Genomic DNA, 14,926 nt, shown 5'->3' on the forward strand with positions numbered 1-14,926 from the left:
TGCTGAGCACCCTCAACTCCCCAACTTCAGGCTTTCTGAGTGGTTAAGATAGCTGTGTTCTCTTTTCCTTCCTGGATCAGGCAGATGAAAATAGCTTGCTGCATTCTGATTCTAGACTCTCATCCATCAGAGGAGATCATTGCACTTTGGTAATAGTAAAACATCCCTGTGAGGTATGGGAGTAATAATGTGCCTATTTTAGAAATGGGAAAACTGAGGCACAGCTAAGTGACTTAACAAAAGTCATCCAGTGAATTAGCCTGCAGACACTGGTTTCCAGTCCTGTGATTTAACCACAAAACCATCCTTGCTCGCTTATGGATGATGGCAACATACAACACAGAGATATTTGAAGTGGTGGATGGTTTCAGACCTCATGCTTCAGAGCTGGATCCCATTTTATCCCACCCCTGGTGTTTAGGAGGGTTCAATAAATGGCTTCTGTGCTAGCTTGTCTCTCATCATTTGAAGTCAAAAGCATGGAGCACCCTAATGCTAAAATACACCTGGCCTCTGACTTACAAACTGAGCCAAAATTTTAAATGGAAGCCACAAAAGGAAACTAAATACAGAACTCCAGAACGTCGTCACATTCACTCTTGCATATTAACTACAGTTTACAGTTATGAAAAAACAAGACGAGCCTTGATTATTCCTGTTCTAGAAAACGCTATCCCCGACAGCTTTAATTTCCTGCCCACCTAGAACCAGCAGCCCTGCTATTTGCACTGTTGGCTCAGTCTGATGCGCTGGGAGCAAAGAAAGCATTCAGAAGGCTCGAATGAGTAACTGGCACTGTGTTTGGTCTGAATAGCAAAGAACTTGTGTGGGTTTTCTTTTCAGGGGCAGATGAGAAAAGGTTTTGTTGTGGCTTTCAGGCAGCTCGGAAGCACTGGGAGCCTTTAGTTCTGAGCTCTGGGCTCATTTGTGCCTATTTTTAAAATTTACACTTTAATCACCCCAGAGGCTTGAAGAGCACCTACTGCTGAGGCCTCCAATAGAATCAGGCTGGGAATTGACCCCATGCTAATCGTATGCCCCCAGAGCTGGGATCTATCCTGCTGTGCTTGGAGACCCAAGAATTCTCCCCATTTACTCTCTCTACCCTCCGAGATCCAAGGGCCTTCCAGTCAAGGGTAGCTGTATGCAGGGGCCACCAGAGTCCCACACTCCAAGCCTGAACTACTCACGAAAGGTCAGAAGGCGTCACTGCTATGATGTTTTCAGACCATACAATGTTTTTTGCTTGAGGGGGTACATCCTGTAAGTAACAGCTCTGCTCCTAAGAAACGATGCTAGTCGGAGACTCGGACACAGAGAGAACCAACTTGAATGGGGGATGTGCTCAGCTTCTCTAAAGAACGGTACAGCTGAGCACAAGATCTAACTTCCTGCACCCTCAGCTAGAGAATTTGCAAAGTCACCTACGTAGCACCTTCTAATGATCAGCGATATTACAACTAGAAAACACTCAATTATTACAATCATTTATTTATACCATGCCCAGCAGTGTGCTAGGTTTTACAGAGCAAATAGAGACTGGGTCCCTGCCTTGAGCTTACAATCTCTCTCTTGGAAAGAACACTCTTTTGGAAAGATGAAAATAGACAAGTACTTTGAAGAACTTGCCTGCTCTGTAGAATCCTCCACTGTCCAGAGCTCTCAAATCATTGAGTCATTCTGCAGCCTTCAAATCCTTCTAGACTCCTCATTTCCACTGGATGCCCAAACAGCAGTGGTAGGAAAAAATGCTCACTTCCATCTATGACTGACCAGAATATGGGACCTCATCCTATCAGTCTTGGACCTGTCGGTAGTTTTCAAGAGGACTTTTGTCCTCCAGGCATGATAATTGCAAGTCACTGTATCTTGGAAGGAAGTTTCACAGGCAGAAAAATCTCCAACTGATTCAAAACTCAGCAGCCGGTCTACTTAGCAGCGTGGATCACCATGAGCCCATCAAGCTGGTACTCCGCTCACTGCAGTGGTTCCCTACTGAATACAGGGTCCAATTCCATATTTCTGCCCTGATATTCAAAGCCCTCCATGAAATTACGAGAGAGATAGACTCTCCCTCCATAACCACGACCACCTAAGACAGCTACATTCCACCAGGACAATGAGGCTGTCAACCAGCGAGGAGGGACTCGTGAGCACAGGAAACCGGATCTGGGCCGTGATTATAGACTACTTGAAGAGATAGGAATGACCCCGGGCCTTGCTGCATTTAGAATTCATCTATTTCACCCACAGGCTGGAAACAAAGCAAGAGATTGCTGTTATTTCTATTTTGAAATATTCAGGAGGTTCTCAGATACTTTGGGGATGAAGGCCAGAGTAACTATAGTTATCTAGAGTGGTAGCCGTGTTCTGATGAAGTGGGTTTTAGCCCATGAAAGCTTATGCCCAAATAAATTCTTTTTATACTTAACTAGAGAGTTAGTTTATGCAGTTATTGACTCATGGTCTGCCATGGCACAATTTGATGGTTCTTTAAAAGATATAGTTTTATTTATATTGACTCATGTAGGCAACAAACTCATCAGATTCTAGGAGGGATTTGAATGAAGGGTATGTCTACACTACAAATGCGACAGTGGCACAGCTGCAGCTATGCCACTGAAGCGTAGACACTTACTATAGCAACGGAGAAGTTTATTTGGTCGCTGCGGTAAATCCATCCCTCAGAGACGTGGTAGTTAGGTTGATGGAAGAATTCTTCTGTCGACCCAGCTGCATCTACAGTGGGGTTAGGTTGACCAAGCTACGTTGCAGAAGGCGTGAAATTTTTTCTACAGTCCTGAGTGATGCAACTAGGTCAACTTAAGTTTTAGGTATAGATCAGGCCTTCGAAGAAAGGGTGGTGCCTTAGCAAACGGGTTTTAAGAGGATGATCCAGAGCCTAAGGAAGAAGTAGGGTAGAGGGAGTGGAAGGAGAATAAGTTTTAGTAATATAGAATAATTACTTACTGAGTAATAATACTTAGCACTTGTTTAGCATTCCAAGTTTTCAAAACATTGCAGCTAATTAGTCCTCGGCTATGCAGTGTTGTGGGTATTATCCCAGTGGTACAAGCATGGAGGGCTTCTTATACCCGCCTCTATTATAGATCTCAGTGAGATTTTTTAAAAATAAAGCCAAGTTGGAACGCCATATATTGTAAGATACTGGACATAAAGCTGTGTCAGAAATTCCACTTTGTCTTATATGGGATTTGTTTATCAATCATTTGGAATGGAAATGGAGATAAAATTTTAGACATAACCACAAGGAGGACATATTTTTAGCTCCAAAAGTACATTTTTGTTGTTAAAAGTGCTTAAATTCTCAACCTGCCTCCTGTAAGCTACATTAACATACACACAGACACACACATGGGTGTAAAACGGAACTTATACAGTATATGGGCTGCCACTCTGGCAGCCACAATTACTGACTACACAGGACCGATCAATCATATTTATCTTGGGGAGATTTTCTCCCACTTTGAGAAATCAAAGATTACGTGCAGCAAGACCCAAATGCAAAACTGAATTTCAAACGTATTGGAAGTAGATAAGATACAAAAGCAAAACAGAAGATACTGGCTGGTTTCTGATCACACATTGGTTTGAGGTCAGTATGACTCCTTTAAAATCAGTGAAGTTACTCCAGATTTCATAGATTCATGGATTCCAAGGCCAGAAGGGACCCCAAAATAATTCCTTGAGTAGAGCGGATAGAAAAATATCCAATCTTGATTTAAAAATTGCCAGGGATAGAGAATCCACCACAACCCTTGATAAAAGAGCAGTTGAAAGGAGAATCAAGCCCACTGTCTTCCTCAAGCTGCAAATATGACTTGAGAGAGCTGTTGTCAGTTTGGCTGGCCGCAGGTGTTGGATAATGTTTTACACTTGGATAGTGTCTGTGCTCACACTAACTTTGGTACCATCTATCCACCTGCAGTGTGAGACTCGTCAGTAGGAAGAGCTGCATGATAGCACTGCATTGGTTCCAATAGTTTAATGCTCTTCCCCCCCACCCCCCGGGGCAAAATTTTAACTCCTCAAATTTTAAACCCTATGGGTCCAATTCAACAAGGTACTTTGCCCCGTGCTTAAAGGTAGGCACATGCTTGCCTCGTTGGATCTGAATCTGAGGCTTGTGCGCGTTCATCCATCAGAAAGCAATTTAAAATGATTAGAGCACTTTCTGCTCCGGTCGGAAATTGAAAGTTTATTGGTTAGGAGCAGTCCGGTAACTTTGGATTGTGGCTGCATTACCAAATGCTTGCAACTCTCCAATAGTTTTCTGAATGAGACACTTAAGGAAATGTACACTGCAGTAGTAACTAGGGCTGTCGATTAATCGCAGTTAACTCACGCAATTAACTCAAAAAAATTAATTGCAGTTTTAATTGCACTGTTAAACAATAGAATACCAATTGAAATTTATTCAATATTTTGGATGCTTTTCTACACTGTCATATATATTGTATTCTGTGTTGTAATTGAAATCAAAGTGTATTGTTTTTATTACAAATATTTGCACTGTCCAAATGATACACAAAAGAAACAGTATTTTTCAATTCACCTCATACTAGCACTGTGGGGAAATCTCTTTGTCGTGAAAGTGCAACTTGCAAATGTACATTCTTTGTTACATAACTGCCCTCAAATACAAAACAATGTAAAACTTCAGAGCCTACAAATCCACTCAGTCCTACTTCTTGTTCAGCCAATCGCTAAGACAAACAAGTTTGTTTACATTTACAGGAGATAATGCTGCCCGGTTCTTGTTGACAATGTCGCCTGACAGTGAGAACAGGTGTTCTCATGGCACTGTTGTAGCGAGAATCACAAAATATTTACATGCGAGATGCACTAAAGATTCATATGCCCCTTCATACTTGGGCATCATTCCAGAAAACATGCTTCCATGCTGATGACATTCATTAAAAAATGCGTTAATTAAATTTGTGACTGAACTCCTTGGGCGTGAATTGTATGTCTCCTGCTCGGTTTTACCCGCATTCTGCCATATATTTCATGTTATAGCAGTCTCTGTTGAGAGTGAATGGAGCTTCTAAACCCCAGCCTGACAATTGCAGACCTGACCAGAGAGTCAGGGAACTGCAGCCAGCTCCCTGAAAGCCCCCTCCCCTTGCACACACAGTAGGAACTGGGGGCAGCAGAGAATCTGGTCGCACACTTATTAAGTTCTGTAGGCCGAGCTCACTGCAGTCACCCGGGCTGCACCTTGCCTCCCTCCATTCCCTCCTACAGGATCCATGTGTGCCACCCTTCCATACCCCTCTACTTCAGTGACTCCTGGCAACCCCTCTACCCTCACCTCATGCCAGGGGCTCTAGGTGGCCCCCATCACTCTCTCTCACACACACACAAAGCCCTGGTAGAGCTCCCTCAACTGGACAGTGTTGTGTTTGGGGCCCACCCCACTAAGTCCACATGCTTTCTAAGCCTCTGAGTCTGAAAAGGCCCAAGGCACTGCCTCTGGCTGGGGTGTCTCAGCACGCTCTTGGGGTCCAGACCCTCTCTCTACCAGCCCCTTCTGAGGCTGAGATCCCTCAGTCCAAATGTCTAGCTGCTATTACCAGTACTGACCCCTGAGACTTCCCCGTAGCTTAAACACACCCTCTCCCAGAACTCCAGCTGTGTGGAGGGCTGCCAACCCTCCAGGATTGTCCTGGAGTCTCCAGGAATTAAAGATTAATCTTTTAAATTAAAGATTATGTCACATGATAAAACCTCCAGAAACACATCTCACCAAAACTAGCAACCCTCGCTGTATGGATGCGCTGAGCTTACAGTTTAATTCTTGAGGGATATGGAAACAGACACACAGACAGACTTTGTACGGGATTCTAAATGCAATTATTTTGTACTTACAGCATGAGAGATACATGAGGCTCTGATTGCTGGCACCCTGGGGATAGGCAGGATGGCACCCTTGTCTGAGATGGGCCCCCAAACTGAGTGGAAAGGTAGGAGGGGCAACCCCCTCTTCTAGTTTGCAACGCCACTCACTCAGCTGGGGGGGGCAACCATGGCAGTGGCTCATTTGTGAGCTGGAGAGAAAGCCAGCTTGTTACATGGCTCATAGGGGGAATTCTAAAGCTTAAGACCAGCTTCCCCAGCCAGGGGGAGTATGTAACCTACGCCCACTCAGTGTGGCACTTTATCCCTCTCTAGTGGTAGCTATGGCTTGTTATAGCCTTGCTTAACAGAAGAGTCTTTTAGCACAGCCAGTGACAAGAGGCACATCCGGTATTTAGATCCAGAGGTCCCAGGATCAATCACTGCTGCCGCTGACCCACCTGGAAGTGTGGCATTACAAAAGGCCCTTGGTGTCTTGTAGCAGGAGCAAATTTCTGACCCCAAAGCAAATACAAGGAGACATGCCCACAGGAAACGTAGTAGCGCACTCCATTTGTCATTTGAGGCCCAAAAGAAATTGTTCCAAGCCATGTTTCCTGAGCTGCTGCACCATGCCTGGAGAATTTCCTTGATGTCAAAGAGATTTGGATCAGGCTCTACATTTGCTCAATTTAACTAGGGAGAAGATTTCATTTTTAAAATGTCAATCTTGCTGCTTTATCCTGTGACCTGAGATACAAACCGTGCAATACCTCACTCTCAGAATTTAATTGTTTTGCTGATGCACGAGACAGCTAGAATCCAGCTTGCTTTCTGTAGCTTTGTCGTCTTTGCTGTGTATAAGAACTGTCAAAACTTGTTTGTCCCTTAAATTTGTCCCTTAAACAGATCTGACTCAGAGACCCAGGGAGCAGGGAATTAAGAGGAAGGTGCCATTTTACATAGGGTATGTCAATACTTTAACCTAGCTAGGTCTGGCACAAACCCACCTGGAACCCCGGGGTAATTACTTGTAGGACTAGCCTGCACAGAACCCGATGGTACTGCCGCTTTGCTGCTCCAGGACCTATGCTAGCTAGATTAAAGCTAGCACTAGTATGTCTACACGAGTGGCAATCGATACCTCTAAATCATTTTTCTGACCACACTTTAAAGGTGCAATAAAAGCCACAGTAGTCAGTGAACATTACGCTGTCTACGTACATGATGGGGCACTTGCCTTCAGAACCTGATACATGTCATGTGACTTGTGCTGGCAATTAAAGTACAGTCTCTCCCAAGCACTCCTGTGTGTGTCACACTCATTACATAAGTGAGGCTGGTGATCAGGGCTAATCGACTTGACAGAGTCTCTTAAAGCACTTTGGCAACTCGCTGCTAACAAGCTCACATGGGAGTTGGAGTGCAACTGCTGTGTCATAGAGGGAGGCCCTGCTCCCAGGAACTGGGAAGGTTTTCAGTAAAATTTGGCGTGGCAGCTTGTCGTCTCTCTTCCATTTAGAGGGGAGCATTCTGGAGCTGGTGTAGAAGTCAGGCAGGCTCAAGCTTCTCCCTTTCCCCAATGTCCCAGACTTTGTCATCACTTAGTCCAGGCCAGTGTGTGTAGCCTGGATTTAATAGCAATTGGGCATCTAATACAATGAATGCCAGTGAAAATGAGGTAGGATCAGAGGTTAAAATAGGGAAACGAACAAGTTAAAAACTACTTAGACAAGTTAGATATCTTCAGGTCGCCAGGGCCTGATGAAATGCACCCTCGAACACTCAAAGAGCTGACTGAGGAGATATTGGAGCCATTAGCGATTATCTTTGAAAAGTCATGAGAGATTCCAGAGAACTGGAAAAGGGCAAATGTAGTGCCCATCTATAAAAAGAGGAATAAGGGCAATCCGGGGAATTATAAACCAGTCAGTTTAACTTCAGTACTTGGAAAAATAATAGAGCAAATAATCAAGCAATCAATTTTCAAACACCTAGAAGAAAATAAGTTGATAAGTAACAGTCAGCATGGATTTGTCAAGAACAAATTGTGTCAAATCAACCCAATAGATTTCTTTGACAGGGTTACAAGCCTTGTGACTAGTAGGAAGTGGTAGATGTACTGTATCTTGACTTTAGTAAGACTTTTGATTCTGTCTCACATGACCTCATAAACTAGGGAAATACCACGTAGATGGATCTACTATAAGGTGAGTGTGTAACTGGTTGGAAAACCATTCCCAGAGAGTAGTATCAGCGGTTCACAGTCAAGCTGGAAGGGTATATTGAGTGGGGTCTCACAGGGATCAGTCCTGGGTCCGGTTCAATATCTTCATCAATCATTTAGATAATGGCATAGAGAGTACCAGGGATAGTGTCCCTAGCCTCTGTTTGCCAGAGGTTAGGAGGGGCAGCAGGGGATGGATCACCTGGTGATTGTCTGTTCTGTTCATTCCCTCTGGGGTACCTGGCATTGGCCACTGTTGGAAGACAGGATACCAGATTAGCTGGATCTTTGGTCTGACCCAATATGGCCGTTCTTATGTACGTATATAAAAGTTTGCAGATGATACCAAGCTAGGAGGGGTTGCAAATGCTTTGGAGAATAGGATTAAAATTCAAAATGATCTTGACAAACTGAAGAAATGGTCTGAAGTAAATAGGATAAAATTCAATAAGGACAAATGCAAAGTACTCCACTTAGGAAGGATCAATCAGTTGCACACATACAAAATGGGAAATGACTGCCTAGGAAGCAATGCTGTGGAAAGGGATCTGGGGGCATAGCGGATCACAAGCTAAATCTGAGACAACAGTGTAGCACTGTTGCAAAAAGAGCAAACATCATTCTGGGATGTATTAGCAGGAGTGTTGTAAGCAAGACACAGGAAATAATTCTTTTACTCTATTCCACACTGATACAGCTTGAGCTGGAGTATTATGTCCCGTTCTGGGTGCCACATTTCAGGAAAGATGTGAACAAGTTGAAGATCAAAGAAGAGCAACAGAAATGATTAAAGGTCTAGAAAACATGACCTATGAGGTAAGAGATTGAAAATTTTTTGTTAATTTAGTATGGAGAAGAGAGAACTGAAGGGGGACATAACAGTTTTCAAGTACATAAAAGATTGTTACAAGGAGGAGGGAGAAAAATTGTTCTCCTTAATCTCGGAGGATAGGACAAGAAGCAATGGGCTTAAATTGCAGCAAGGGCAGTTTAGGTTGGACATTAGGAAAAACTTCCTAACTGTCAGAGTGGTTAAGCACTGGAATAAATTGCCTAGGGAAGTTGTGGAATCTCCATCATTGGGGATTTTTAAGAGCAGGTTGGACAAACACCTGTCAGGGATGGTCTAGATAATACTTAGTCCTGCCTTGAATGCAGGGGACTGGACTAGATCACCTCTTGAAGTCCCTTCTAGTCCTATGATTTCTCAAACACAAAGGGCCAGCCATTGGCTTTATATCAGAATGTGTCATGTACCTGCATGCTTGGCAGTGTACAGAAAATCTGATCCCATGTGCCTTTGGAAGGACAAGCTCATCCCTGTGGTGCAAACAGTCCTCAACCCAACAGGTGGTGAATAGTGAGTCCAGTTACAAAAGTCCCAGTCCGACAGAGGGGTGTTTTTCAGAACAAGAAGCGAGAGCCCTGCTAGAAAACCTAAAGCTGAGCAGGGTTTCCGGTCTCCCAGCAGCTTGCCCTCTTTCACCTGCCTGCTCCCTGTAAAGTTTCTGAGCTATTCTCTCAGTATAGATTTCCTTCTAAAATGTACTCCCTGGACAACAAAGTTAACACTGCAAAAGAGACTGGGAGGTGAGGGGCCATCAGTGCTAGAAAGCCAGTTTCAGTAGTAACAGCTGGGTGGGCAAATCACCTCTCAACAGGCATCAAGTGCCCTGCTGCCCTTCCTTCCTGGACCCAGCATGGGAGGCTTCCCCCCCTCAGATTAGGAAAAATCTCGGATTTCCAAGGGGCAGGGGATAGGAGACCAAACTGGGAGGCCAGATGCCTGGGTTCTATTTCTGGCTGTGCTACTGACTCAGCATGTAACCATGGGCAAGCCACTTCATCTCCCTGTGCCCCACCTCCTTACTGGAAGAATGGGGGCAATGAATCTCACCTGCCTTTGGAGAGCTGTGGATGGAAAAATGTGATTTAAGTGCTAAATATTATTGGCAGGAAAGTCCCAGAGGCCAGATCTCACTGCAGGGGAGAGGAATAAAGCTAGAAAGGGGGACCCCAATTTGCCCAGAAAAGCTTCAGGGTCTATATGAGGAATGGGCAGAAGTCCAAGTTGGCTCTTATTTTAACCCAACAGCCATTGTTAGTCAAAATGCCCGGTTACCACTAGTCAGGAGAACAGGAAGTGTGCTTAGCAGACGGAGCACACCCACTGCACAGAGCGCTCTGAACCGCTGTAAATTCCCTAACCACGGGCATAAGAGATTAATCACACATTGCTGATTGGTCTACGTAACCAACAATGTGATACAGCCACCACTCCCAGGGCTGGCCATGCCAACCGGCTCGTGGGAGGAAAAGGACGGGCTCTGTTGAACTCTGCCAGTTTCCGCGATGCAGAGAAGCAGCCCCTTTGTGCCCCACGGGTTCTCAGAACAGCCCCACAAAGCGCGCATTGTGCATGAGCGGCAGGCACAGCAGAGCGGTTTCCACAGGCCGGGGCTCTGCACTCAGCTGCCAGGATGGAGTTATTGTGCCTGCTCCATTTCATTTCAATCCAAACAGGAAGAAAGCCCAGGAAGCTGGTTATGGGCTCCTGTGTGTAAATCTCAATTGCCTCCCATGAACTAAGTGCTTTATCTGCCACTTAAGCCAGCTGATAATTCAAGAAGTGACTCTGGCTAGAAGGCTGCTCTCGACAAAAGGAGGTTGGGGCAACACAGAGCTTGGCAGGGTCGCTCGGAGCAGGCAGGCAGTGCATTGCCTGTGCTCAGAGATCGTTCGGGGCACTTGCCAATGGGTCAAGAAAGGAATCAGCAGCAGAGAGGTGGACAGGTCATACACCATGTTCTCTGGCTTGCTTCACCGTAGCCGGGGCCCATCAGGGCAAGGGATGGGAATTCAAGCTCTCTTTAATATTAATAGTATTACAGCAGCACCAAGTGTTCTCAGACTGAGACCAGAGCCCTGCATTGTGCGAGGCATTGTACACAATCCAGTGAGAGACAGCACCTGCCCTGAAGAGCTTAGCGTCTGCACACACAAGGGAGAAAGGAAGTGTAAGTGTTCGGACTCACCCAGCAGCACCTCCTGCTGGTCATCCTTGGGAATTAGCTCAATTTCCAGCCCAGAGCACCCTCTGCAGGCCGGTGATCTGCTTAGGCACTGGCCCCGGCCCCCAGTCCTTCCCAGGACCCTGTGCCCTTGCCTTGGGTGCTGGCCCCCTGGCAATACCCCCACTCCCTGGGTCTCCCCACCCCAGGGAAACCTCACCCACTATCTCCACATCACCTCAGTCATGGCTACTGCCAGTCACCATTGAGCCCCCGCACACTGGGGTGGACTGCAGTGTAAAAGCCAATCATCACAGGCAACAAGGGGTTTGGACTGGCTGCCTTTACCCATCCTCAGGCAGCCCCAATACCTATATTGGTCTGGGACCAGGCCCTGTAGCCTGGGGAGTTGCTGTCCTAGGGCTTCCTGACTCCTGAGGCCTTTCCCCAGCCCTGCCTCACTCTAGGTCCCCCGGGTGAATTTCCCCCACGGTCAGGCCAGGCCCTCGCTCACTCTCCAGCCAGAGAGAGTCTGCCTGAGCTTCTGGCTCCCAGCCTTCATAAGGGCCAGCTGGGCCCTGACTGGAGCATGGCCCAGCTGCAGCTACTTCCCCACTCAGCCCAGCTTCTAGCCCACAGCCCTCTCCAAGGGCTGGCTTTTCAGCCCTTCAGGGCAAGAGCGGGTGACCACCCTGCTACAGGAAGTATTAGTCCCCAATTCACAGATGAGGAACCGAGGCACAGAGCTCATGTGACTTGCCAAGGTCACACAGGACGTCTGTGGCAGGGCTGGAAATGAACAAAGGCAGCCTTGAACTAGCAGCAGAACTGCCTTCTAGCTACTAGGAGGTTTTGTCCTTTTAATATCCATTTCCTAAGTCATTTCAGAAGCAAGTCTAGGGCTGGTGATTGGCACCAGCCCTGAGTATACAGCAAGGCAGTGATAGCAAACTCCCCTCCACCCACCACCCCAGATGCTTGCTGTGCCCTCCGGGGAAGGGATGCCAGCAACTTAGCTTCATGCCAGCTCAGCCCTTGGTCTCTCCACTGAGACAGCCAACAATGATGCCCCTTACTGGTGGGTTCATTTGTCCTCCAGCAATGACAGAGACACCACACACACACACACACACACATTTCACCGAGGCCACCCCGCAGGTGTCAGATACCAAGGACTTTGGGTCACCGTCATCCTGGAGCTGGATTTGAACCGCTGACCGAGAGCTGTTTGAAGCAGTGACCTAGAGGAATGCAGCAGTAGTTTATTCAGCAAGGGTCTTTGGAAGGTGTGGTTTAGATAAGGGGTCTGCTCTGGAAAGGAAGATCAAGGCATCCTACCTGGAGCCCAGTGAACTGCCTGCCACTAAGGCAGATGGATGGGAGCCAGACATCATTGTGCAGATGGGCCCGCAGTGGCAATGACGTGTCCTGCAGAGGAACTCAGATCACTGCTAGTGTTACCACTTGTAGCAAGCTTGTCACTTTATTTTTAGCCCATTGGGGCTGAAGAGTGGGGCTGGATCAAGGTTTGTTTGGATCCCTTCGATGTATTTTTAGCTTCATCTCAGAGGAGTTATAAACAGAACTAATAGCTGGCTAAACTGTGTGTAAACACACCCCGGCCGTCCTGCGTATGCATGTGTCTATGTGACTGGGAGGAGGCAGTGGGTGTTAGGACAGCTTCCCAGCAAGGGGCATTATAGCAGGCTTATGTGCAGAGCAATGTCTAGGAACTATTTGGTGAGAGTACAGCACATATGGGGGAAGGAATAAAGCTGGAATATTGCACTAGGGTTGCAACTCGTCCAGGTTTTATCCAGACAGTCCGGTTTTTGGCTGCTGTGTCTAAGTGCCATTTAGCGTTGCCAGGTGCCTGGTTTTCGATTGGAAAGTCCGGTCGAAAAGGGGACCTGGCCACCCTAAATGGCACCTGAACCAAAAGTCTGATTACTGCAGGACAGAGGGAGGTGCCAGGTCATTAACCCGTGCCAGCCTCTGCTCAGCCGGGGCCACCTCCTACCAGGGACAGGGCCCTGGGGGGAAAAGGCAGAGCAGGGGTGGGGCCTCAGAGGAGAGGCAGAACAGAGGCAGTGCCTCGGGAGTCTGATTACCAGCAGTTAGAAAGGTGGCAACCCAATATTGCATGTTCTTGGCTCTGTCTCTGTGTGTGCTTGAACACTGAGGAGTAAAGCCGAGGACTGGCTGTTGCTCGTGAAGAAACTCGGGCACCTCTGCAGTTGGAAGCCACATACTTGGGTTCTAGCCTTTGCACTCTCAAGTGCTGTGGCTGTTAAAATCCAGCCTTTTGGTGTGGGTCCCTGTCTGCTCTCCAGGCTTGCGCTAGTCTGCTCTGGCTGGAAGAACCTGAACAGATTGGAAAGCAGCTAGCATTTAAAGGGGAAGAGTGTCGGGAATTTTGACTCTGAAATACATAAGGAGCTCAGTGTTTGTGGCAGATTTTTTTCCCCCTTCAGAAGACTGATAAAGGGGAGTACAAAGGCAACAGCTACTGGGAGGAGGGACACATGAAGAGCAGTGAAAGAAGGAAGGCCAGAGTGACTGGGATGGAGGCAAGCATGCTGCACACAACCCTGGCTGGGAGCAGGACAGCTGACCAGGAAGGAGATTAGGTGGGCCGGGTGGATGTTTCAAGGCAGCTGGGAGGATAGTGGGGGCTGCTAGGAGGGGCAGAGGGGCTGAAAAGGGTGGAAAGGAGTAAGGGAAGCCGGACAGGAATATCACAGGGCACAGGAGGAGTTAGAGAGCTAGGCGTATGTTCAAAGCCACAAGGAAGGCTTTGGCCCATGGGCCAACCTGCCAGGAGCAGGCAGCAGGAGGAGCTGACAGCAGTATTCTAAGTATTCTTGAAGGAGAAGGTAGTTAAGGACATTGAAGTCAATGGTAAATGGGACAAAATACAACATGGTTTTACAAAAGGTAGATCATGCCAAACCAACCTGATCTCCTTCTTTGAGAAAGTAACAGATTTTTTAGACAAAGGAAACGCAGTGGATCTAATTTACCTAGATTTCAGTAAGGCGTTTGATACCGTGCCACATGGGGAATTATTAGTTAAATTGGAAAAGATAGGGATCAATATGAAAACTGAAAGGTGGATAAGGAACTGGTTAAAGGGGAGACTACAACGGGTCCTACTGAAAGGTGAACTGTCAGGCTGGAGGGAGGTTACCAGTGGAGTTCCTCAAGGATCGGTTTTGGGACCAATCTTATTTAACCTTTTTATTACTGACCTCGGCACAAAAAGTGGGAGTGTGCTAATAAAGTCTGCGGATGATACAAAGCTGGGAGGTATTGCCAATTTAGAGAAGGACAGGGATATCATACAGGAGGATCTGGATGACCTTGTAAACTGGAGCAATAGTAATAGGATGAAATTTAATAGTGAGAAGTGTAAGGTCATGCATTTTGGGATTAATAACAAGAATTTTAGTTATAAGCTGGGGACGCATCAATTAGAAGTAACAGAGGAGGAGAAGGACCTTGAGGTATTGGTTGATAATAGGATGACTATGAGCTGCCAATGTGATATGGCTGTGAAAAAAGCTAATGCGGACTTGGGATGCATCAGGAGAGGTATTTCCAGTCGGGATAAGGAGGTTTTAGTACCGTTATACAAGGCACTGGTGAGACCTCACCTGGAATACTGTGTGCAGTTCTGGTCTCCCATGTTTAAGAAGGATGAATTCAAACTGGAACAGGTACAGAGAAGGGCTACTAGGATGATCCGAGGAACGGAAAACCTGTCTTATGAAAGGAGACTCAAGGAGCTTGGCTTGTTTAGCCTAACTAAAAGAAGGTTTAGGGGAGA

General features: G+C 46.6%; 1 long non-coding RNA gene across 1 annotated transcript in view; it reads right to left on the reverse strand.

Moving 5' to 3' along the window:
- Positions 1-2,644: 2,644 nt before the first annotated feature.
- The window catches only part of LOC141986878 (uncharacterized), a 98,394-nt gene continuing 86,112 nt past the window's right edge, over positions 2,645-14,926 (reverse strand). Inside the window, exon 7 of the long non-coding RNA XR_012639383.1 lies at positions 2,645-2,902. This is a non-coding gene — a long non-coding RNA (uncharacterized LOC141986878). The remainder of the gene's footprint in view (positions 2,903-14,926) is intronic.

The sequence above is a fragment of the Natator depressus genome, chromosome 4 (genome assembly GCF_965152275.1).
Source record: "Natator depressus isolate rNatDep1 chromosome 4, rNatDep2.hap1, whole genome shotgun sequence".
Taxonomy (NCBI): domain Eukaryota; kingdom Metazoa; phylum Chordata; order Testudines; family Cheloniidae; genus Natator; species Natator depressus.